Source organism: Barbus barbus (assembly GCF_936440315.1).
Source record: "Barbus barbus genome assembly, chromosome: 9".
Classification (NCBI taxonomy): Eukaryota; Metazoa; Chordata; class Actinopteri; order Cypriniformes; family Cyprinidae; genus Barbus; species Barbus barbus.
In genome coordinates, this window is record NC_136737.1 from 21834736 (window position 1) to 21860006 (window position 25271).

Here is a 25271-nt window from a genome sequence, read left to right on the forward strand (position 1 = left end):
AGCATGGACGATCTGACAGGATTCCCTCCGGTTGACTGACTCACATCTAACCTGTGTAGTTAAGACAGACTCACAGTGTCTATCTAGTCATGAAGATGTATTTTCAATTTCAGCAGGCAACTATTTTTACAGAAACATTATTATTCAAAGCCACAATTACTCATAACAATACAATTACAAATGATTAAGCTTATAAGTTTGTTGTTTTACACACATGCGCACAGACATTATTTCATACACAACATAATCGTGAGATGCATAAGAAATCTATAGACGCACTCATAACAACAGAAGACACTACTTTATTGAACCTTTTCTGACAAGAAGTGTGCGTTGCAAACGCGAGCATTTTGACGGTCGTTTCTGTCCAGTCCTCTGGTTTTATCGCGTTTTAATCACAGTCGTCCGTTTTTGTCTGGCAGTGGCAGCAGGTAAGCGATAAAATTTCAAATCAGAGCCTGTACTATGTCGATTCTGGCACCCAACATCACAACAAGACTATATTTAAAGCTCCTTATGTTGCTGAATCTGCGCTGGTTTGAATGGGCCGCCTCCAGTTCTCTTTCTGTTTTGCCTCCAGCTTGTGCTGTGACGTAATCGTGACGTCGACTCAAAAAGGGTCTATACATTTGCACACATTTACCTAGATCAACCTTGAGGTTTCTTTTTTGTTTTGATGCTTGCTGCTGCCCAATAGTGCCCCATAGTCGTGTCCAATGTTTCTACATTTTTCATGTACATGTTATAAAGGAATTCTTTCATTTACAGTTACATTTATTAATTTAGCAGACACTTTTATTCTTTCATGTTGTAGACCACAAAACAGCAATTGATTTACCATTGAGATACAAGTTTTAAGAAAAATAAAATAAAATAAAAAAATATATATTGTAAGAAGAACTGGTCTTATTTCTAAACGCACACACCTAACTCAACAGACAGCCTCGCGTCATCTGGAATGAACATCTTTATCTCCTGGGACCATAAAACCCCGGGATATAAACTCCCTTGGTTGACTTTGAAAACAAAAACAGAAACACTCCCTAGTCTCTTCCCGTTAAAGATTGCAATCACTTAGGAAAAGTAATCGCTGAAGAAGACGTTTACGACTTCGCGCTTCGCCCAAGAAAGGAATGTGCCTTGTCCTTGTTGCTATCTAATAGACACAGAGCAAAATGCTTTGCTCAAGGATTTTTAAAGAGGACAAAGTTATACTGGTTTCTGCGATTGAAATTATACTCGAAAACAAAAACACTATATACCATATATTTACAACATATATATTAAAGGATGTTTTTGTTTGTGACATTTATAATCTTGTTGTGTTATTTTGAACTTATTGTTACATTCCAGAGGGTTGCATTCCTCACTTGTGCAGCATTGGACTGATCACTACCTCATCCAGCATTGACTGCAAATTACCTCCTCGGATAGTCTCATAAAAAAGACTGTTCTCCTGTCAATTTAACAGACTGACAAGCTCTTTTTGCACTACAAATATATCTGCACAGTTTTTGTTTTATTTAACTGGTTTGCACTCCATCTATGCTGCCATGTGCCTTATGTCACTTTATCTATCTTTTTTTATTTTTATTTTTCTACAATGTCCTCAGATTGACAAGCTCTTTTTGCACTACAAATATATCTGCACAGTTTTGTTTTTATTTAACTGGTTTGCACTATCTGCATTGCGCCTTATGCCACTTTATCTATTTCTTTCAGGTCCTTAGTGGTTCCATCCATTGCTTGCCGCTCTTGATTGGTTGGCTCATGTTCCATTGTGTCAACCTATCCCGTCACTCCATTCTCCTGATTGGCTGCTGCACATCTCAGTACTTCAACCAATCCTGTTACTCCATTCTTCTTATTGGACAATAATCTGTTTCAGTGCACCGTCCTCAACCAATCCCCATTCTCCAGCTGGCTTTTAAGAAGCTGTTTCAGGAATTAGAGTCAGTCTTGAGACTCACTTTGCTCTGGCTACACTTTGCTTTTGTCAGTCAACATGTTGGTGATATTCATGACTGAGAGACTGGTGTAGGGAAGTAAGCCACGTGGTATACATATCAACATGTAGGTAACTTGCTGTCTAGAGATACACTAGGTAAGATGGTGCGTGCCAACCTATGTATCCCTTTCGATTTAGATAGTGTAGCCAGTTAGGGTGTTGTGCTCAGATTTATTTCTCCCCCTTTTATTGCTGACTTCACAGTATCATAATCTAAGCTTTCCTCAACTGAAAGTGCAGAACAGATCTCCTGGGTCTTGCCAGACAGCTTACACTGCAATAGCAATGTCCATATTTCGGATGGCCAATGGAGGGTCGACGCAATACGTTCGAATACTTGAAAGTAGGAGTCAACTTCGTCTTCACGAAAATTTGGAACAAGTGAAATGTACTTACTTATGTTAGTATGGTGCGAATTGGGCGACGCAACTGGTGCACTCACTGGTGCAGCTGTGGATGTACCTGTATCAGGGATAGTAGAAGCCAGGCGTGCAGCTTTAGCAGCCTCTATGTCTAGCTGTCGCAGCTTGACCTGCTTATCCGCCTCTATCTCCAGTTGTCGAATCTTAAATCGCAACTCCAACTCAGCTTGGTGGGCACGTGCTTTTTCCTGAGCCTCATACTGTAATTTGGCTAGACGTAACTTAAGTCTGCCATCTCCCATTGAAACAGTCGAGGTAACACAACCTTGGGTTCAACCTCCGTCTCCCCCTCAGCTACATCACCATTCAGCCCTGCCCATCCAGGACCGCACGGCCTTTCAGTCACACCGAGAGGATTCAATACTTCTGGAGCTAAACTATCCACAGCAAAAATCCCCAATTCGACCAACCGATCATAAATAACTTGCCGGATTTCTCTCTTAACATTTTGCTTATTCACTAGAATCTGAAAATGTTCAGTAATTTGAATTAAATCATCTTTGCGATATTTATCAAATTCCCCAGGAGTTGGGTTCTGGATAAATGAGTCCAAATTGAATAATGCCATACCTGATCCAAAACCAACATACAGAACTAATTTGCCTTAAGCAATAGACAACGTCCACTACCAATGAAATCACTTTGCCAATCGTGCTGAGCACAACGATACCAATGTCCAAAAAAAAAAAATATCGGGACCTTTAAGATCCCGGACGAGCCCCCAAAAATGTTACGACCCTTGATGGTCTAGGGGTATACGGGTCGCACACTTGAATTTGTAAGATATTGGCAAGTTGACTTCTCAGCACTGATTGCAACCAAAGTGATGACTACTAAATACTTTCAGCAAGATGTGTTTATTTACAAAAAGAAGTGGTATCAAATGGAATATTTACAAGTGAAAATAATTGTTTAAAGTCAGGCACTAATAGAAAGACTGACTATGGGTGCGGCTGAAAATAAACCAAAAAAAAAACAACCCAGTCTAACTAATCACAATACTAACCCCCCCCCCAATCTAGTCTGATCTAAAAAAATAAAAGGGGGAGAAATAAATCTGAGCACAACACCCTAACTGGCTACACTATCTAAATCGAAAGGGATACATAGGTTGGCACGCATCATCTTACCTAGTGTATCTCTAGACAGCAAGTTACCTACATGTTGATATGTATACCACGTGGCTTACTTCCCTACACCAGTCATGAATATCACCAACATGTTGACTGACAAAAGCAAAGTGTAGCCAGAGCAAAGTGAGTCTCAAGACTGACTCTAATTCCTGAAACAGCTTCTTAAAAGCCAGCTGGAGAATGGGGATTGGTTGAGGACGGTGCACTGAAACAGATTATTGTCCAATAAGAAGAATGGAGTAACAGGATTGGTTGAAGTACTGAGATGTGCAGCAGCCAATCAGGAGAATGGAGTGACGGGATAGGTTGACACAATGGAACATGAGCCAACCAATCAAGAGCGGCAAGCAATGGATGGAACCACTAAGGACCTGAAAAAAAGAGCAGCAGACAAACAACCATCCAATAACCCTCTGGAATGTAACACTTATGGTATTATGGTAATCTTTTTCCAGAATGTATAACTGTAACTGATCACTAGTTGTTCATTTTCACATGATTGATGTGGTTATTGAGAATTAAGGATTGTTTCATCTATGGCTTTAACCACGTAATGAATACAAAGGATATATGTATTTTTGTGCATATCAAAAATATAAGTGTTTGGTTTCGGATGAAAGCTGATTTCATGAATAATATTATGGTGAATGAGAATGATCCTTTCTCTGCAAGGTATAATCATAATATGAATAGGAATCTGCTGTCGATAAGTTCTTAATGTGATAACATAAATAAATGGACAATGTATGCATAGAAAAACACGCAGCCGTGCAGGGCGGAGCTCCGCCCCACAGAAACACTTGTGATTGGATCAAACGCCCCACATGAAGAATCCGATTGGATCAGGCGCCCATGGGCGGATCCCAAATCGGCCTGTTAAAACCAGATGCACAACTGAAAAGTGTGCTGAAGTTGAAAACTGAAAAACAGAGCTTAAGCTCACCTCGCTCGTCTCTCGTCCTGCTCACGCGCTGCAAAGCGCTTCTGGCCACTAACATCACGGCATTTAAACTTGTGATATTCGGGACAAAATCAGCACTCGTGTAGTCTACTGCTGTCCCTGCTCGTGTGATATCGTATGATATACTGTAAATATGAGACAAAAAAACATACAGGGGCATTTTACCAATATTACCAATATTTTGAATGTTAGGGCATAACTGCATTTATGGAGTTGTTGCCCTGCATCATATTTGCCAACAGTCAACTGTATGAAATGTAAGAGGATGTACAGGTCTGGGGGTGGGGCCAGAGCCTTAACTGAGGTAAAATATTTTAATTGCATTATTTTTTATTGCTAATTAATTAAATTAATGCGTTAAACTGAGAGCCAGTTTGTGGCACTGCTGAGGTGTAATGGAAGCCCAGGTTGCTTTGATAGCGGTCTTCAGGTCATCTGCATCTCTCTCTGCATGTCTGTCATCTTCCTCTTGACAATACCCCATAGATTCTCTATGGGGTTCAGGTCAGGCGAGTTTGCTGGCCAATCAAGCACAGTAACACCATGGTCATTTAACCAGCTTTTGGTACCTTTGGCAGTGTGGGCAGGTGCCAAGTTCTGCTGGAAAATGAAATCAGCATCTCCATAAAGCTTGTCAGCAGAAGGAAGCATAAAGTCTGTAAACAGCCACACCTTTCAGTAATGACCCTCTGTGACTTACCCTCTTTGTGGAGGGCATCAATGTTCGTCTTCTGGATCATTGCCAAGTCAGCATTATTCTTCATTATTGTGGTTTCAAAGAACAAGAGATACCCGGAATTTATTCTGTAGGGATGGTCATTAATTGAAACTCAAATGTAAATATTATAATATTTTGAGATACTGATTTTTGACTTTTATGAGCTGTAAGCTCTAATCATCAAAATTAAAACAAAATAACTTTTGAAATGTTTTACTTTACATGCAATGAATCTAAAATATATAAAAGTTTAACTTTTTGAAATAACTTGCAAGAAATTTTTTTTTCACAACATTTCACAACAACTAATTTATTGAGACGCACCTGTATGTTATAAACTTTTCATTAAGATCATAAAGAATATCAGCTTGTGGAAAATGGGCATCCGATGACCCCTTTAAAAAAAAATGCCCAGATATCGGATCGATATCGGTATCGGCAGATACTCAGAATTTTTTGGTATCGAATCAGGATTGGTTCTGAAAAAGTGGTATCGAGCCACCCCTAATAGAAACACAATTCACCACTTTTCCTATGTATGGCTGTTCTGGTGCTCAGTGCTCTGTAGTGCCGACCAGATGGCAGCAGTTCAAAGAGGAAGTGTGTTGGGTATGAGGGGTTCAGAATGATTTTGTAAGCCCTTTTGCACACTCTTGATGTTTACAGTTCTTGGAGGGTGGGGAGGGTTGTACCAGTGATTCGCTTAGCAGTCCGGACAATCAGCTGCGATATTCTAAGGTCAATTTTGGTAGCCGAGCTGAACCAGACAGTTATTTAAGTGCAGAGAACGATTCAGCGATGGACGAGTAGAACTGTTTCAGCAGCTACTGTGGGAGGTGGAACTGCCTCTGCTGGGCCTTTTTGACAGTCGAGTCATTGTGATTGTCCCACTTCAGGTCCTGAGAGATGGTGGTGCCCAGGAACCTGAATGATTCCACCACAGCCACAGTGCTGTTCATGATGGTGAGTGGGGGCAGTGCAGGGGGATTTCTCCTGAAGTCCACAATCATCTCCACAGTTTTGAGCATGTTCAGCTCCAGGGTGTTAAGACTACACCAGACAGCTAGCCGCTCAACCTCTTGTCTTTAAGCAGACTCGTCACCATCCTGGATGAGGCCGATAAGTGTGGTGTTGTCTGCAAACTTCAGGAGCTTGACGACCCCTATGTCAAGCGCCTGAAGTTTGCAGACAACAGAGGTGCAGTCATTTGTGTACAGGGAGAAGAGCAGTGGGGAGAGGAAGCAACCCTGAGGGTTGCCAGTGCTGATGGTGCGGTTGTTAGATATGAATTTGCCCAATCTCACTAGCTGTGGCCTATCTGACAGAAAGCTGGTGAGCCATTGACAGATACAGTAGGGCTGCTTGATTAATTGAATGAGATTGTCATGTGCATCTTGTCAGTAAAGCCAGTTCTGTAATCAGTAGTAAATCTCCATCACATGCTTTGAGATGGAGCAGCATTCATCCCTGGTTAAACTGATTGTATTTTATAAATAATAGACAGGAAAAACGATCAAAAACAATAAAACAACACGAGAGCAAAGCACCATTGCAGCCGTGTTCAGGGCCATCTTGAAGGATAGGATATTAATATCATAATTAATAATTACAATAATCTTTGAGGATCAAACTTACCCTAGTTTATTATTATGCCTACAAGTCACCAAAAAACACACTATGAAAAGTAAATAAAGAAAATATGCGTGTGAAGTTTCAGATAATTTGCCAAAAGTTATTTACCCTAATGGGACAAAGTCAGTTGTAAATGTTGGAACCCTAAAAAAAGGTCAAAGTTCATACATAGAAAACTAATTTTGGAAAATGATTTTACTCCTAAATATATGTAAAATATAAAGTCAATTATTTTTCCAAACTGTGAATTCTGTGAGTCCTATAAAGGGTTTATTATTGTAAATATTATTTACATTTTCTGACTGTATAACATATACACAAACTGTGAGTGCAAAGTAGCCTAATTACAACTTTTCAAATGATTCCTTTTCAAAAGGGAAAACTTTTAAGCATCATTAATACATCAAACATAAATTATTATAAACCAGTTGATAAAAAAAAAATAGTATTTTGTTTTATCCATATTGTTGCTTTAACCATGCTATTTAAGTTGAGGAAGCTTAAGAAACTTTTTCTGTTTCTGCAGTTGCTGCTTCATCTGTGTATTTTGCAGTGCTGATGAAAAAAGGTAAGAACAAAAACTACAATTGAGAGTTAAATTCATACCACATAAAATGCCAGACTTTGTGTTTACATAAAGATTTTGTGATTTCAGTGTGTCTGCAGGTCACAGTAGAGGCTGTTATTGGTGGTTCTGTTGACCTGCTGTGTTCTTTCACCAAAGATGATTATAAACGTCAGGACATTGATGTGAGCTGGACACATAATGGTAGCATACTTGTAGTTGATATAATTCCACACAGTACTTCACCAGTGACACAGGATCCAGAATATGAGAACAGAACTGAAACTTTCCCTGAAGAGTATCTGAGAGGAAATTTCTCCATCAAACTCAAAAATCTTCAACACTCTGATGCAGGAGAATACAACTGTTACATCGTACATTCATCTCAATATCAGACTGTACAGCTGATCATCAACAGTATGTAAAAATAGTTAATTAGTGCATGAAGTTTTTAATTTAAAGTGTAATATATATATATATATATAATTACTGCAAGTGATTGATCCAATATTTGAGGTTCACTAGTGATATTCCAGTCTGAATGCTATGAATTGTAGATCAATCTGTGTTGCCTTTACCAAAGTGAGGTGATGTTTTCTGTAAAACTTTTATTTCAAACTCAGTGTCCACTGAACAAGGAAACCAAGGAGAAACAGACCATGAGGGAATGGAGCCATCGCTGCCTTTGCCTATCCTATACATTATATTACCTGTGTTACTTATATTGGTTATAATAATTATATTGTACAGTTATTTTTGCGGGAGAGGCACACTTCTGTCATTCTTCCATGCATGTCATATCTGTAAATAGAAGAGAGAAGGTCAGTGGTAGGTTTGCATAGCATCACATTTGCTGAACATTGAGGTTCACAAAACAATGTTTGTGTGAGTAACATTTCCGAAATATCTTTAAAACAACAGTGCCTTATAAACTACTCATCTGGTCACAAGACATTTTGTGAATATCCATCTTTATTTTGTTATTTATAAATTATTTTTTAGACGTGTTGTATGTTTTGATGTTGTTTGCAACATCACCTGTAACCACGGGTTCGGTTTCTGCCTTATAAGAAAGAAGGTACAATGTTAAAAATTTAAACTATTTTACTTTTATATAGTATCCTTTGTCATTTCTTTTTTTTTTTTTTTTTTGTCAAGTGCTTTTAATTACTAGTGTATACAAAGTGTGCTATTTAAATAGCACACTTCTTTTGGATGAGACGTTAAACCGAGGTCCTGACTCTCTGTGGTCATTAAAAATCCCAGGATGTCCTTCGAAAAGAGTAGAGGTGTGACCTCGGCATCCTGGCCAAATTTCCCATTGGTCTCTGACCATCATGGCCTCCTAATCATCCCCTTACACTGATTGGCTTCATCACTCTGTCTCCTCTCCACCAGTAAGCTGGTGTGTGGTGGGCGTTCTGGCGCACTATGGCTGCCGTCGCATCATCTAGGTGGATGCTGCACACTGGTGGTGGACGAGGAGACACCACCCCTCACAATGTAGAGCGCTTTGAGTGCTTAGAGAAGCAGAAAAGCGCTATATAAATGTAATGAATTATTATAATTATTAAATACCTGCCTTGTCTCTTGACTTTGTAAGTTAAAACGTTTTTTTAGATGAATTTTTACAGCTTCCTGATGTTTTATACTGTTACATCATTGCCTTATGCACTGAATTTTTACTGTGATCTTGAAACAGGTACATTTTTGGCTGAAATTATAAACGGATAAGCTATCAATATGTTGCTGCCTTAATAATTCTATATTAGGAAACATTTGTATATTTATTTAAATGCACTTCAGTGTGCTCAGGTATATATAATGAAAACAAGGATCACTGTGTTTCATATGTAAATAAGCTCTTTATGTTCAAGACAGTAAACTAATTTAATAAAACTGAATGTGTCAAAGTTGTTTTGATATTTCTAATCAAATGTGAATTGAGGTTTATTTGGACACTTTTTAGCCATTGAGATGACTGGGAAATGTGTCCCAATCAACCTGAAGTCACATACTTATTATCAGTGTTGGGGAAAGTTACTTTTAAAAGTAATGCATTACAATATTGCGTTACTCCCTAAAAAAGTAACTAATTGCGTTACTTAGTTACTTTTTATGGAAAGTAATGCGTTACGTTACTTTTGCGTTACTTTTTAAATATGAGCAGGGCTTGATTGTTTTTAATACAAGAAATTACATGAAAACAAATGTAAAAGCCCTGTATCTTGTGAAGGAAAAGTAAATTCACGTCTGCAAAGTAAAACTCAGGATAAGAAGGTTCAACACTCTTCGGCAATAAAAAAACAATGAAGTACAATTGTTAGTTTATCTAAAGTCATTTTTGCTTATTAGTATGTTTGAACTGGATCATCAAAGGTCAGCAGCAAAGACATTGCTTAATAAAATGGGATTAGATACATTTGTGTTGTTTAACATATTTAATTATTGCAGTTTGCGTCATATTCTGAGTTTGCATTTCACTGTTTTAATTCATTTTGATGAATACTAAATCTGTTTTTTGCGAGTGGGATGAATTCATGCACATTCACATTTAGATCTATAGTAACAGCATGCTCACACAGCGCACTGTCAGTCAATAAATGGGGAAAAAGTAACGGAGTGTCTATTTATACTAAGTGCAAATAGCCCATCTTGTTGGCAAAGGCTATTTACACTAACTCCGCCCACTAACGTGTGATTGGGTTAGTAAACAATAAAAAAAGAAGTTAGTTCAACATAAGTTTCAGTGGCGTAGATAGTAAGGCACATGCTTTTTGACGCGATCGACCCGAGTTCGATCCCACCTTTTGCCAAAAAATTTTTTCTCCCTTTTCAAATCTCATATCGCATCAGAAAGGCATTTATTTTCAATAAAAATTAAGGAAATAATCAAAAAGTTGAAAATAAAGTATCGGGTAGGGTTAGGGTAGGTGTAGGGAGGGCTTTATTGTCCCAATAAGGTGACATCCAATTAATAAATTTGAATTAAAATGATAATTTACACTCAGTACGTTATTATTGCGTACTGTTTTATAATGTACTACAATACTGAGGTGCAGATAATTGCCACTATTTGCAATAAGTATTATAAATAGCAGACAATCTTGCTATTTTAACAGTGTAAATAGAATCTATAGCTATTTGCACTTAGTGTAAATAGCCGCTGCCAAAAAGTAACTGGCGTTACTTTTTTGAAAAAGTAACTCAGATATTTTCTTGTAAATTAAAAAGTAATGCGTTACTTTACTAGTTACTTGAAAAAAGTAATATTATTACGTAACTCGCGTTACTTGTAATGCGTTACCCCCAACACTGCTTATTATTAAAACCAAATGTTTTGCATTTACAAGTATTTATTAAAACAAGCAATACACCAAACATGTGCTGATATTCCTATGAACCATGTTTGAACTACTAGTGATCTGACCTCTGAAATTTGTATTTCTACTTTAAATAATGGTCCAGATTAAGAGGTAACACCTGAGTAGTGAGGGCTTCACTTGGGTTTCACAAATAATGTTTAATAACTTTAGTTCTAGCACATACTGTAAAAACACATGAGGCCCTTCCCATTTGTGGCACCAGGATGACAAACATCCTGGTTCTGAATGTTGCCACATCAAGCACCACTTCTTAATAGTAAATGAAAAACATAAGATAAAGATGTCAGGTCATTCTTTATTTAAGAACCAATGTGATGAGAATAGACATCAGAAGTATTAATTAACATCAGTCCAACAACACAATACTACAAACTACAGCAATAATGCATACAATACAAAAGGCTGTGCTTTTGAATTTAAGATAATTCTAGCATGAATGAAATGTCAAACTGAAGACAAATATTAACACAATAATGAGAATTAAAAAAAAAGAACTGATACAAGCAAAAAAAATAAAAAAGGACCAGAGTATTAAACTGAATTAGACAAGCAACATGCAACAAACCTATTTACTTATAAACAAGTAAAGTTTGAAAGGCAAATTCATGACAAGGCTGTATATTTGGGACTTTTTTTTATCTCTTTAAAAAGATTGCTCTTCCAAGTTTCTCTGCATGAATGAGGATGACAGGATCTGAGTGGAATTTCCGTGTTCTTGTCATGTGCTTTCATGGTAAACAAAACCAACATTATGACAATGTGTACACATCATGCAGCCCACTCACTCACTCATCTGGTCTGATAACAATCCTCCTGATTCACTGCAGACTGATAATATTACAGTGTGTCAGAATAAACCTGAGAGAGAGAAAAATGATTAAACCCAGTGTTTATCCAATGAGGATGTTTATCCAGAATTCACATCCTGTCAGGGAATAGGCTGGATTCAGATGCGGGTACAACAGAGGCTTTATTGAACAGAAAATAACGAGCGTGGAGCGCTTCCGGAGACAGCTTGCGTGGATCAGGAATTCCTACCGCACAGAAGGTTGGATAGCGGCGGCTGGAGCGTGCCTCAACTGAGCTGGCAGAGACCCAGGTACGGCGGCAGCCGGAGAGAGTCCACGGATAACTTGAATGCACACAGACAGAAGCAGGATAACACACGAGCAGCTACGAGCACTGGAGCCTGAGCGGGACAAGACAAGTCAGGTAAGCGATACACACTAAAGACAGTCAGAGCAATGGGAAATACCATTACAGTCTGACAAAAGACAGAGAAACAAGGGGAGCTATAAAGGGGAAGCTAATGAGATGACTAGAACCTGGTGTGAATGCAAGATGAGCTAACGAGCAGAGAAACAAGGAGGGCGGGGAAACAATCACGCTGACAATGCGCACATGGCGAGCTGTCAAAACAACGCCACGTGCACAACACATGAACACAGAGACAGCAAAGACAGGTGATCAGACCCGAGACCCGACAGTACCCCCCCCTCCCAGGAGCGCCACCAGGCGCCCCAGGAGGAGGCCTACCTCGTCGCCGACGGAAGTCCTCGATCAACGAACGGTCCAAAACATCCCGGGACGGCACCCAGCATCTCTCCTCTGGACCATAACCCTCCCAGTCCACGAGATACTGAAACCCTCTTCCGTGGCGCCGCTCGTCTAGTAATCTCCTAACCGTATAGGTAGGGGAGCCATCCACAAGACGAGGGGGCGGGGGGGGTGGGGCGATCGCCATCAGGGTTAAGGGGGGAAGAAAACACAGGTTTAACCCTAGAGACATGAAACACAGGGTGAACCCGACCAAGAGGGAGGGAGCTTGAGCCTGATAGCCACCGGATTAACCACCTTGGTGATTCGGTACGGCCCAATGAATCTGGGTGCCAGCTTGCGAGAAGGCGCCCAGAGAGGCAGATCCTTGGTAGAAAGCCATACCCGTTGACCGCACACATAGGTAGGAGGAGAGGACCGGCGGCGATCGGCTGCTGCCTTGGTTCGTCCAGAGGTTCGGACCAAAACCCTTCTGACTTTCTCCCAGGTGCGGCGGCAGCACTGAACGAAAGCCAGAGCGGACGGAACCGCAGCATCGGGTTCCTGTGATGGGAACAGAGGCGGTTTATAACCCACAGAGCACTCAAAAGGGGACATACCTGAAGCCGCCACTGGAAGGGAGTTACGAGCATATTCTATCCAGGAGAGCTGTTGGCACCAGGAACTCGGATTGTTGGATGTCAGACAGCGGAGCATTCTTTCGAGATCCTGGTTGGCCCGCTCGCATTGCCCATTGGTCTGAGGATGGAAACCAGAAGACAGACTCGCAGAGGCCCCGATCTGTCTACAAAACTCTCTCCAAAACCGGGAGGCGAACTGAGGACCCCTATCTGAGACCACGTCAACCGGCAATCCGTGGAGACGGAAGACGTGGTCCACGATCAGTTGGGCGGTCTCCCGGGCGGAGGGCAATTTGGGCAGGGGAATGAAATGAACCGCCTTGGAAAAGCGATCCACCACAGTGAGAATCACAGTGTTACCCTTCGATGGGGGAAGCCCAGAGACAAAATCAAGGGCTATGTGTGACCATGGGCGGGAAGGGACGGGAAGGGGATGGAGCAGACCATCAGGAGGGCGATTCACCGGCTTACATTGGGCGCATGTGGGGCAGGCCAACACAAACTGTCTGACATCTGCGGCCAGTGTGGGCCACCAGAAGCGTTGACGGATGGCAAACAACGTTCTCCGAATCCCTGGATGGCAGACCAGCCTGGACGTATGACCCCACTGAAGGACCTCAGGGCGTAGCGCAGCCGGCACCGGCAACCTACCCGCCGGGCACCCTCCTGGCACTTGCACCCCTCGACCGGCCTCCTCTACTCGCCGCTCGATACCCCAAGAAAGAGCCCCGACCACCACCCTATCCGGAAGGATGGCCTCGGCCGTAAGCTCCCCCTCTGGGGGCCCGAACAGGCGCGAGAGAGCGTCGGGCTTGACATTCTTGGACCCCGGCCGGTATGAGAGGGTGAAGTTAAATCGGCCAAAGAAGAGCGCCCAGCGGGCCTGACGCGAGCTCAGCCTCTTGGCCGAACGGATGTATTCAAGATTCTTATGATCCGTCCAGACCAAGAAGGGCTGCGCCGACCCCTCCAACCAGTGACGCCACTCACCCAAGGCCAATCGCACCGCCAGCAGTTCTCTATTGCCGATGTCGTAGTTACGTTCTGCAGGGCTGAGGCGGCGAGAGAAAAATGCACACGGGTGCACCTTCCCGTCACGGAGGGAGCGCTGAGATAGAACTGCGCCAACCCCGACATCCGACGCGTCAACCTCGACAATGAACTGGGATTCAGGATCTGGAACCAACAGAACAGGTGCAGAGATAAAGCGGGACTTTAATGTGTCAAAGGCTACCTGCGCATCCTGGTTCCACCTGAAGGAAGCCTTGGTGGAGGTCAAGGCTGTGAGAGGTGAAGCAATCTGCCCAAAGTTCCTGATGTAGCGCCGATAGAAGTTCGCAAAACCCAAGAAACGCTGCAGAGCCTTACGGGAGTCGGGGACTGGCCACTTGGCGACAGCCTCTATCTTAGCAGGATCAGGTTTGATCCCCCTGGTAGAAATGATATGGCCAAGGAACGTAACGGACTCGGCGTGGAATTCGCACTTCTCCGCCTTGACGAACAACTGGTTTTCTAACAGACGCTGGAGGACCCGTCTAACGTGCTGAGTGTGTAATTGGAGAGAAGGGGAGATTTTGAACAGGGAAAGGCGCCCACCAGGACTCTCCGCTTCACTGGTGGGCCTTGGCTTTTAACGGGCATTGAAGTACGAAGTGGCCACCCTTGCCGCAGTACAGGCATAATCCTTGAGCAAGACGCTCCTGTCTCTGCTGCGGCGTAAGCCGGAGGCGACCTAGTTGCATGGGCTCAACCTCAGCTGACTGAGGACTCGCTGCATCGAACGAAGAGGACTCCAGGTGGCGCCACGGTGTGGTGGGTTGACGACGTTGGCGGCGACGGTCGAGACGGGACTCCACCCGGAGCGCGAGATTAATCACGTTATCCAGCCCTCGAGGGAGATCCACAGCAGCTAGTTCGTCGGCGATGGCAAAATTCAGACCCTCGAGAAAACGCGCGCGCAGCGCGCCCTCATTCCAGCCGCACGCTGCCGCTAGAGTCTGAAACTGTATGGCATAGTCGGTGACAGAGCATTTCCTCTGGGACAATGAAGATAGCTGAGCCGCCGCCTCATCTCCCTGGGCTGATCGGTCGAATAGCTTCGCCATCTCCTGACGAAACTCCACAAACGAAGCACAGCAGGAAGCATGCGATCTCCACACAGCAATTCCCCATTCGCGGGCGCGACCCGAGAGGAGAGTGAGGACGTAAGCGACCTTCGCCTCTTCAGTGGCGTAACGGCGAGGCTGCAGTGAAAATACCAGTGAACACTGGGAGAGAAAGGCTTGACAGGCGTTGGGAACGCCATCGTAAACCGGTGGATTATTGGCATGGGGTTCAGGCTCCAGAAGAGTAACAGCGCGTCAACCTCCTGCGCTGTGGCGTTGAGCTGTGTATCATGTTGCCCCAGTAAAACCCCTTGCTGCACGAGGGCGGAACGAAGCGGATCCGATCCCGCTGAATCCATCGTTGGTCAGACTGTTCTGTCAGGGAATAGGCTGGATTCAGATGCGGGTACAACAGAGGCTTTATTGAACAGAAAATAACGAGCGTGGAGCGCTTCCGGAGACAGCTTGCGTGGATCAGGAATTCCTACCGCACAGAAGGTTGGATAGCGGCGGCTGGAGCGTGCCTCAACTGAGCTGGCAGAGACCCAGGTACGGCGGCAGCCGGAGAGAGTCCACGGATAACTTGAATGCACACAGACAGAAGCAGGATAACATACGAGCACTGGAGCCTGAGCGGGACAAGACAAGACAGGTAAGCGATACACACTAAAGACAGTCAGAGCAATGGGAAATACCATAACAGTCTGACAAAAGACAGAGTAACAAGGGGAGCTATAAAGGGGAAGCTAATGAGATGACTAGAACCTGGTGTGAATGCAAGATGAGCTAACGAGCAGAGAAACAAGGAGGGCGGGGAAACAATCACGCTGACAATGCGCACATGGCGAGCTGTCAAAACAACGCCACGTGCACAACACATGAACACAGAGACAGCAAAGACAGGTGATCAGACCCGAGACCCGACAACATCCTACTTGGCAAAATCACATTTACTTTCTAAGGAAATATTCTTTTGAGAAAGTCCCAAATGAGCTCTTTGCCCTTGCATGTCAAAGATGCCATACAGTTTGGCAATTTGTTTAAAGTCAAAGTGCCAAAACATTCCTAAAACAAGATAAATTCAATTTAAAAATAAATTAAGATGTTAAGGCTTGTTTTCAGAGAGCATATTTGAATTAAGTCATTAGCCAAGCATATTGTTCTTAAGCATAAATAACTAAATATAGTGATGTGTATGCTGACAACTTAAAACATTTATGTAATAACTGCTCTAATATAGTAACAGTCTCTTTCTGAGTTGTTTGAATAGGCCTTTGACTCTCTGTTGTGTGGCGCCATCTACTGGATAAAAACCTGAGATTAACAGTGACACATGAGACAAACTTAAAATTTCAAATCAAATGGCATTTATATTAAAGAGATACAGCATGTGCACAATGTAAGTTGTACTGTAGATTAGCCTTAACAGTAACAGTATCATTCAGTCTAACCCAGGGTTAGCCTGGAGGTCCAATCTGCTGCACAGTTTAGCTCCAACCCTGATCAAACTCACCTTCCTGTGATTTTCTAATGATCCTGAAGACTGATTAGCATGTTCAGGTGTGTTTGATTAGGGTTATAGCTAAACTTTGCAGGAATGGTCCAGATTTGAGGACCCCTGGTCTAACCTATATAAAATGTATTAAGAAAAATGCCAAGACCCAAAAACAATCCTAACAATCCTAACTTCCTATTTCTCTAATGTCCAAACCTGCATTAGCAGTAGTGGTGAAATCAGACTCTGTTTCTTAGATGGTCGACCTCTTCTTTCATCTCTTGATCCTGATTTTTCTGATTCTGCTGGATCTTTTGTGTGTACTCGTGTGAAAAGTCCCAGCAAACTGTAGTTATTATCAAGATATGATGATGGCATTTTAAGGGGTCTATAGTAAATTTTCATGCATACTGTTACGACCCTTCTTTTGTTAAGCATCTAGCGATTAAGAAGGGGAACACTGGACCAGGTCAAGCCATTACCAGCTTAACACTCTGTGTGTGAATGAAAGTAACTAAGACCAGAGACAAAATCAAGTGAACTTTATTATTAAAGACTGTGACACTTGATTACACCAGACACAAGATATTTTATATAGCAATCAAAGCACATCACAAACTAAACCAAACAAACAAAACACAATCCAAAATGCAGCTGCAAGATTAATATTTAAACCACTACTGGCTCTGCACACCTCTACCTAAATTCATTACTTCAGACTTATGTGCCCTCTAGAAGCTTGCGTTCTGCAAGTGAACATTACTTTATTGTGCCATACCAAAGCACAAAATCACTTTCACAGACTTTTTCATTAACTGTTCCCATCTGGTGGAATGACCTGCCCAACTCAATCCGAGTAGCCGAATCCTTACCCATCTTCAAGAAACGGCTAAAAACACATCTCTTCCATCTTTATTTGACCCACTAACTCTAGCACTCTCTATTCTAATTTTATTTTATCTATCTGTCTTGTTTTTATTTAAAAAAATAAAATAAACACACACACACACTTGACCCTCTATCAATTGCATTCTCTAACTGCCAGTTTTTCTTGAAAAACTAACACTGGCTTTCTTTCTTTTCTCTTTTCTATTTACTTGTTTCTTAAAAAAAACACTAGGTTTCTTTTTTATATATATTCTATCTACTTGTTTTCTTAAAAAAAAAAAAAAACACTTGCTTGTCTTTGCTCTTTTGATGGTTTTGATTGCTTCTATTGTGCACATTTGTAAGTCGCTTTGGATAAAAGCGTCTGCTAAATGACTAAATGTAAATGTGTAGAGAAAAAAATAAAATCACAACTCAAGTTCACAAAGCCGGCTGTTTTAATACACTGGCGTTTCCCTGGCAATGTTGGACGTCATCATCGAGCGCGACGGAAGAACTTCCCTTCCGTCATCACACCCAACCAGCTCGTCCCGAATGATTGACAAGTGAGGCGACCAATCCGCATGATCCATGTGAAAGTGAAAGTAAGAGGGAGAAAGCGAGAGAACACGAGAGAGCGGAAGGAGAAAACAAAAACAAAACAAAAAAAAAAAACACTCAAGCAAAGAACAGAAAATACTCAGACGACAACTCAAGGTCACATAGGGACGTAACAAGAAAGTACCATTTCCAGGCATAGGCAAGCTAGGCGGTCGCCTAGAGCGCCACCAGCTGGAGGGGCGCCACTGAGCACACACTGCCACTACATTTTAACAGGGTTGTGATCAAGAGTGGCATGGACACCGTGAAATACATTTTCTATATACATATATATATATATATATATATATATTGTCAACAAAAAAATGTAGGCTGGCTACTTCATTCACAGAATAACGCTAACATTAACCCGCACAACGACAGATCAAATATCACAAATCTGCTCTTACCACAGCTGATTAAAAATAGAAGCAAATAATCATATCATCATATTAATTTACCTTATAATCCTGCTTGCTGCGAGTTGCTTGACCATCTGACGACGAGACGAGTGAAGAATCCAGAAAATTCGATGAAGAGGAAAAATAAAGAAACCGGTTGGGTCAAAATAACCCAACCCAGGTGTTCAGTGGTGAAAGAACCCCGTGCAGGCCATTTGACCCAGCATGAGCAACCCAACTGTGTTTACAGTACCTCAAACAACCCCGAATTATGACCCAGCACATATAACCCAACAATCTGTTTACAGAAACAACCCAGCATTTTTAAGCGTGTACAGCACACTCCAAAAAGTTTGGGACAGAGGCATGTTTACTGCTGTGTCACATCCTATTAACTACACATTCATCTGGGAATTAAGGATGCTAATTATTAAAGTTTTGCAAGCAAAAGTTTTGTCCAGTCTTGCTTAACAAGACTTCAGCTGCTCATCAGTCTGTAGTCGCCAGTGTTGGGGAAAGTTACTTTTAAAAGTAATGCATTACAATATTGCGTTACTTCCTAAAAAAGTAACTAATTACGTTACTTAGCTACTTTTTATGGAAAGTAATGCGTTACGTTACTTTTGCGTTACTTTTGCGTTACTTTTTAAATATGAGCAGGGCTTGATTGTTTTTAATACAAGAAATTACATTAATACAAATGTAAAAGCCCTGTATCTTGTGAAGGAAAAGTAAATTCACGTCTGTAAAGTAAAACTCAGGATAAGAAGGTTTAACACTCTTCAGCAATAAAAAAAACAATGAAGCACAATTGTTAGTTTATCTAAAGTAATTTTTGCTTATTAGTATGGTTGAACTGGATCATCAAAGGTCAGCAGCAAAGACATTGGTTAATAAAATTGGATTAGATACATTTGTGTTGTTTAACATATTTAATTATTGCAGTTTGCGTCATATTCTGAGTTTGCATTTCACTGTTTTAATTCATTTGGATGAATACTAAATCTGTTTTTTGCTAGTGGGATGAATTAATGCACATTCACATTTAGTCTAGAACTACAGTAACATGTTCACAGCACACTGTCAGTCAATAAATGGGAAAAAAGTAACTGGCGTTACTTTTTTGAAAAAGTAACTCAGATATGTTCTTGTAAATTAAAAAGTAATGCGTTACTTTACTAGTTACTTGAAAAAAGTAATATTATTACGTAACTCGCGTTACTTGTAATGCGTTACCCCCAACACTGGTAGTCGCTGTTGTATGATTTCTTCTCTTCATGATGGGCCATACATTTTCAATCAGAGAAGGATCTGCTGGCCAGTCTATCACATTCACTCTGTGTCTACGAAACCAAGCTGTTGTAGCACATGCAGAATGAGAGCTGGCATTGTATTAATCTAATAACCATGGACTTCCCATCTTTATGGCAGTATATGTCTCTGTACAATCCCAATATATGCCTCCATGTCAGTGGTATAGGGCAGTCACCCATACCGTTTGCGCTGATGCACCCCCATACCATGACAGACATTTGCTTTTGCATCTGTTTTGAAATCTGAATGGTCCCTTTGGTCTTTGGGACTGACAATTGGATGTCCGTTTTCCCCAAAAACAAGCTGAAACATGGACTCATCTGACCACAGCACACATTTTTACTGTCTTTTTACTGTTTTTTTTTTTTTTTCATAGGGCCTAAAATGTCAACAAGCCATGATCCAGGTTAGCTGGCAAAGACAGGCTGCTCCGTATAAACCCAAACATGATCCCCTCACCTATTACCAATTCACCTGCTTATTGTGAACTGTTTCAAAACAGTTTAACTTGGATATTCTGTAACCGTTTCACTTTTATTAGCTATGTCCCAAATTTGTGGAGTGTGTTGCAGCCATCAAAATTTAAATTTATTTATATTTACAAAATACATTTAAGTTTGTCAGTCAAAACATTGATTAATTAAACATTTGTGACTGAAATGAAGGTTAAAGACAAGGTAAAATCACAGATTCTTGATTTTATTTAATTTTATAAACCATCCCAATTTTTCTGGATTTGGGGTTGCATAAGTATGTGGACTTGCTCACTCAGAGGCTTTTTATATATTCTCACTTCTCTGCGATTCTACTTCCCCTCACTTCTACTTCTGGCTTCAGTCAGGCACCTGTTTGTTGTTAGCTGTTTATTTCTCTATTCTTAGGAAAGATTGACTATGTATATTCATAAAAACATTTTTTTTTCAGCTTCAGTTATGGTTATTGTATTACTCATTCACATATTTGAAACTTTAAAATAAATTGATAACTTTTCTGTACCATCACGTATGACTTGGATCTAATTTGCATCACTAACCCTTACAGGAAACATTCAGCATTTTTACATTTTCAAAAAAAACAAAAAAACATTTAGAATGTTTTTTGAACCTTTTGAATTACAGGGACACGGGAAGTGTCCTCATAAACCATATTCACATTACCATGTAATTTGTCATCATATAAATTTGTGTTCTCATAAACCACCTAAACCAGCACACACACATAATATCAGTATATAAGCATGTACTGTCCATAATAACAATCATAACAAACTGATAACAATCATCCTGAGTCTCTCCTCTCATCAGATTGAGAATATTACAATTGCTTTGTCTGTTTGTCTGTCTGACAGTCAGAATAAAATTGAGAGAGAGAAAGTGTTTATGAGGCTGATCTTGTTGAATTTATCAAAGATATATATATATATATATATATATATATATAAAACTCTTGTTGTCAACCGTTTGTTTTCAGAGTGTATGTCCCTATTGTTTTTAGTTTAAGTTTCTCATGAGTTCCTAATTTCAGTTTCTCTGAGTCATAATTGAGGATATGTATAATGGGAAGTTCTGCATTCTTATAAAACTGAAGTCAGCTCATGACATTATATTATAAACACAATGACAGCCAGAATGTGAGGGAGACACAACTCAGAAAACTTCACATTCTAAAGAACCAGAATGTGTAATAGTATTATTTATATTTTGTTAATTCTCAAAGGGAGCTCGATGCACTCAAAATAACCTGCTTACTCACTAAACACATGATCTCTCTCAACCGCCCATCTGACAGCTAACCAGTTGAAAAAGAAGAAGAATGATTCCCTTGAGGATCCAGCTCAACTCGCACACTCGTGTAAGTAACATTTTTTAATCCTTTTTATTTCACCAGTATAAAAAACATGTAAGGATGCCTAGAGCTACTGTAGCTGCTGAAAAGATCCACCTGTAACTAATGGAGCCAGAGACTGATTATGCTGGTCAGAAGAGAGAAAAATGTCAAATTTCCCCAGCTGTTGTATTAGGAACTCCCACACAGCAGTGTTAACTATATTTTTCTGAAATGTAATTCCAAAGTAATTAATAATAAAAAAAGAATAGGGAAAGTATAGTATACTATAGTGTTATATATGTACATTACTATACTATATGTAAATTAATTTAAAATAAAAACAACTTTTTGATGAACTGAAGTCCAGAAACTACAGACAGATGATTGGAGACAGTGACTGACTGCAGAGACATGTTCAGTATTTATAAAATGAAGTACCAGTATTTATAATGGTGAAGATTGAGTAGAAGATCAAGAGTACAAGTGAAATGCTTGTGAAAGTCAACTTCTGTCTCAGCTGTCTTGAATATAATAAAGTAAATTTGAGTACGATTAACAAATAACTGCTGCGCATTTCTGATCTTTCACATGTTTACCATTGACTTCATGGCACGCATGGCATACGAATGCGGAAATGGTACCGTCGTTTGAAAAAGAACTATCGATCTTGATTTTATACATATTTATATCAATATAATAATAATAAAAAAATAAAAAAAACATGATGAGAACCACGATGATCAGGTACGTTTGATAAATTCTGAGTGAAATGCTATTTGTACAAACACGTTTACATGAGGGCTTGAGAAGCATGCTTCTGTTTTTGTCTGGCTAGGCTAGTCATGTTTTGTTTTCCAACGCATTGTTTAACTAGAATGAAGAGGGAAACCTTTTAAGCACAATTAATTAATTATTAATTTATAATTAATAAACAATCAAGATATTTATATAGCTTGAATTTCATTGTTTGTGCAGTTTTATTTGAGAGTAATTTGCTTTGTAGTTATATGGTCTGTTCAAGGTAATGTTTTCTGAAGACACCCCCTTATAGACATTTAACTGCAGCATGTACAGGATGATGATACAAAATTCACTTTATTATTAAGGAAAATTAATAGATATGTTTTTAATTTAGTTGTGACTGGGTGTATTGTCACAATTTAGTTAAACTATGACAACTACTAAATTACAGAATATTGTCAAAGTGATACATATGAATTATATTATATAATTATATTGTTACATTGTATTATTATTACACTATAAGGATTATATATTTTATTTGTTTATTCGACAACCTTATCAATATAGCTATAAACAGTATTCAGATTAAATGATTCAACTTAATCTGTCTATAAATTCTGATAAATGTGACCCTGGACCACAAAACCAGTCATAAATTACAGTATATTTGTAGCAATAGCCAATAATACATTGTTTGGGTCAAAATTATCAAAATCATTAGGATATTAAGTAAAGATCATATTCCATGAAGTTGTTTTATAAATTTCCTACCGTGTCATGATTACTGTTTTGTTTTTAATTAATTTATTTTTTTCTCTCTCTTTCTGCAGTTGCTGCTTCATCTGTGTGTTTGCAGTGCTGTTAAACAAAGGTGAGAACAAAAACTACATCTGACAGTTAAACTCATGCCACATGTATACATACCAGATTGTGTGTTTACAGTTATACTTTCTGTAATTTCAGTGTGTCTGCAGGTCACAGTAGAGGCTGTTATCGGTAGTTCTGTTGTCCTGCCGTGTTCTTCAGCTGATCATGATCTTAAACTTCTAGACACTAATGTGCACTGGAGACACAATGGCAGAAATATTGTGTATGATATAGTTAAGGGTGAAGAATCAGTAACATTGCAGGAGCCACAATACAAGAACAGAGCTGAAACTTTCCCTGAGGAGTATTTGAGAGGAAATTTCTCCATCAAACTCAACAGTCTCATTCACGCTGATGCAGGAAAATACATCTGCTACATCACGCCCTCAGATGAACAGGAGACTGTACTGCTGATAATCGGTGTGTGAAAATGGCTGTAGTGCATGATGTTTTTAATCTAAAGTGGCATGCTTTAAAATGTAAATAAACTAAATGATTGATATATAAGATAATATAAGCTCACAAGTGATTTTTCAGTCTAAAAGCTGCTGTATATAAAATATACAGATCTGTTGTCTTCATCACAGTGCAGTAATGTTGTTTTCTCTCAAACCTTTTTTGTTGCAGAACCAACAACAGAAAACCAAGAAGAAACCAGACCAAACAGCAGGGGCGTAGCCATCATTTCAAAAGTGGGGGGGACGGAATGTCTAGTGTTATACCCGTTGTTGTTTTTTTTTTTCAGTTAACCCTTGTCTAATTGACAGGTTTTATTATTAATCATACCTTTTTGCTTAATATGCTTAATATGCTCACTTCAGAGACTGCCTGGGCATCTCTGAAGTGAGAGCTTATCTGCTATAGAGGTCACATCTCTGGGGTGTCAAAGAGCCAATGGAGTCCTGGATTTTTGGAGGGAACGTTTTACGATTCTTTGTCTCGGAACATGGTAATTTGCTTAGGTAATTCAACTGGGTTAATGCACAAACTTCTAAAGATTCTTAAGACACTAATATGTTGCATAGGAATCAACATGTAATATTCACTCTCAATTAGATCATCTGAAGACGAATTGATAGAGACTAAACATGATACAGCTAGAGTGATATTAACTAGTGAACTAGTGGTCTATGCTTATTAATATATTGTAAAGTAGTCATTGTAGTTGTTAAATTTAGGATTATGGGATGCAGATTATGGTCATGAAGAATACAGAATTAATATATTTTATGCAATTTAAATCAGTCAGGTGTTAAAAGCCACTCTATCACTCTATCTATCGTCCTGGTTCTGCCCTAACAAACCTAGGCTGACTGTTTCTTGTTCAACCCATAAAAACGTAAAATTAGTGCAATAATGACAGAGAACCCCTAAATTAAGATCGTTATAGTCAAAATGAAGAAATTAGAGAGAATAGAAATTAAGATGTAAGAAGAACTGACCAAGTCCAAATACTGAAAAAAAACTTAATAGTTTAATAACAATTTTGACTTAATATGCCATACTTTTTTACCCTTTTATGTCATAATTTTGACTTTGTCATAATTGTGATATGATATATTTTTATTTTTTTAATGCATGGTGTAAATGGGCTTCTGTAGCTCAGTGATGCAGCTCAAACCATTCATCTGCACATAATAACGGAACCAAATTACAACACACATAATTACCAAAACTTAATCTTCCTCTGCAAGTGCTGCAAATTCTTATCAAGTTACATATTGCAGTTTTAATAACTATTTTCATATTTTGTGCTGTTTGATTGCTTTTCATCACGTTTTTGTAAAGTGCTTTTAAACACCAGTGTATATGAAATGTGCTATATTAATAAATGTTGCCTTGCCTCTTCACTTTGGAAAGTTGCTTTTAACTGATTTTTTACAACTTTCTGATGCAAAATGTACTTGTGCTGTTATATTCTTGTCTTGTGCACTTCATTCTTATTGAATAACTGATGAGATCGTGAAATATGGAAACGAGGAAATGTTTGCCTGAGGTTAAAGTAAACTGAGCCGGTCAATATCTTGCTGCCTTAACAGTTCTGCACTA

At 39.8% G+C, this 25271-nt stretch overlaps 1 protein-coding gene across 1 annotated transcript in view; it reads left to right on the top strand.

The window, feature by feature from the left end:
• LOC306875415 (uncharacterized protein) overlaps positions 1-25070 on the top strand; it is a 177110-nt gene extending 152040 nt beyond the window's left edge. The window contains exon 7 of the mRNA XM_079425950.1: positions 25027-25070. The gene's annotated coding sequence lies outside the window, so the exon portion shown is untranslated. The remainder of the gene's footprint in view (positions 1-25026) is intronic.
• The last annotated feature ends 201 nt before the right edge of the window (positions 25071-25271 follow it).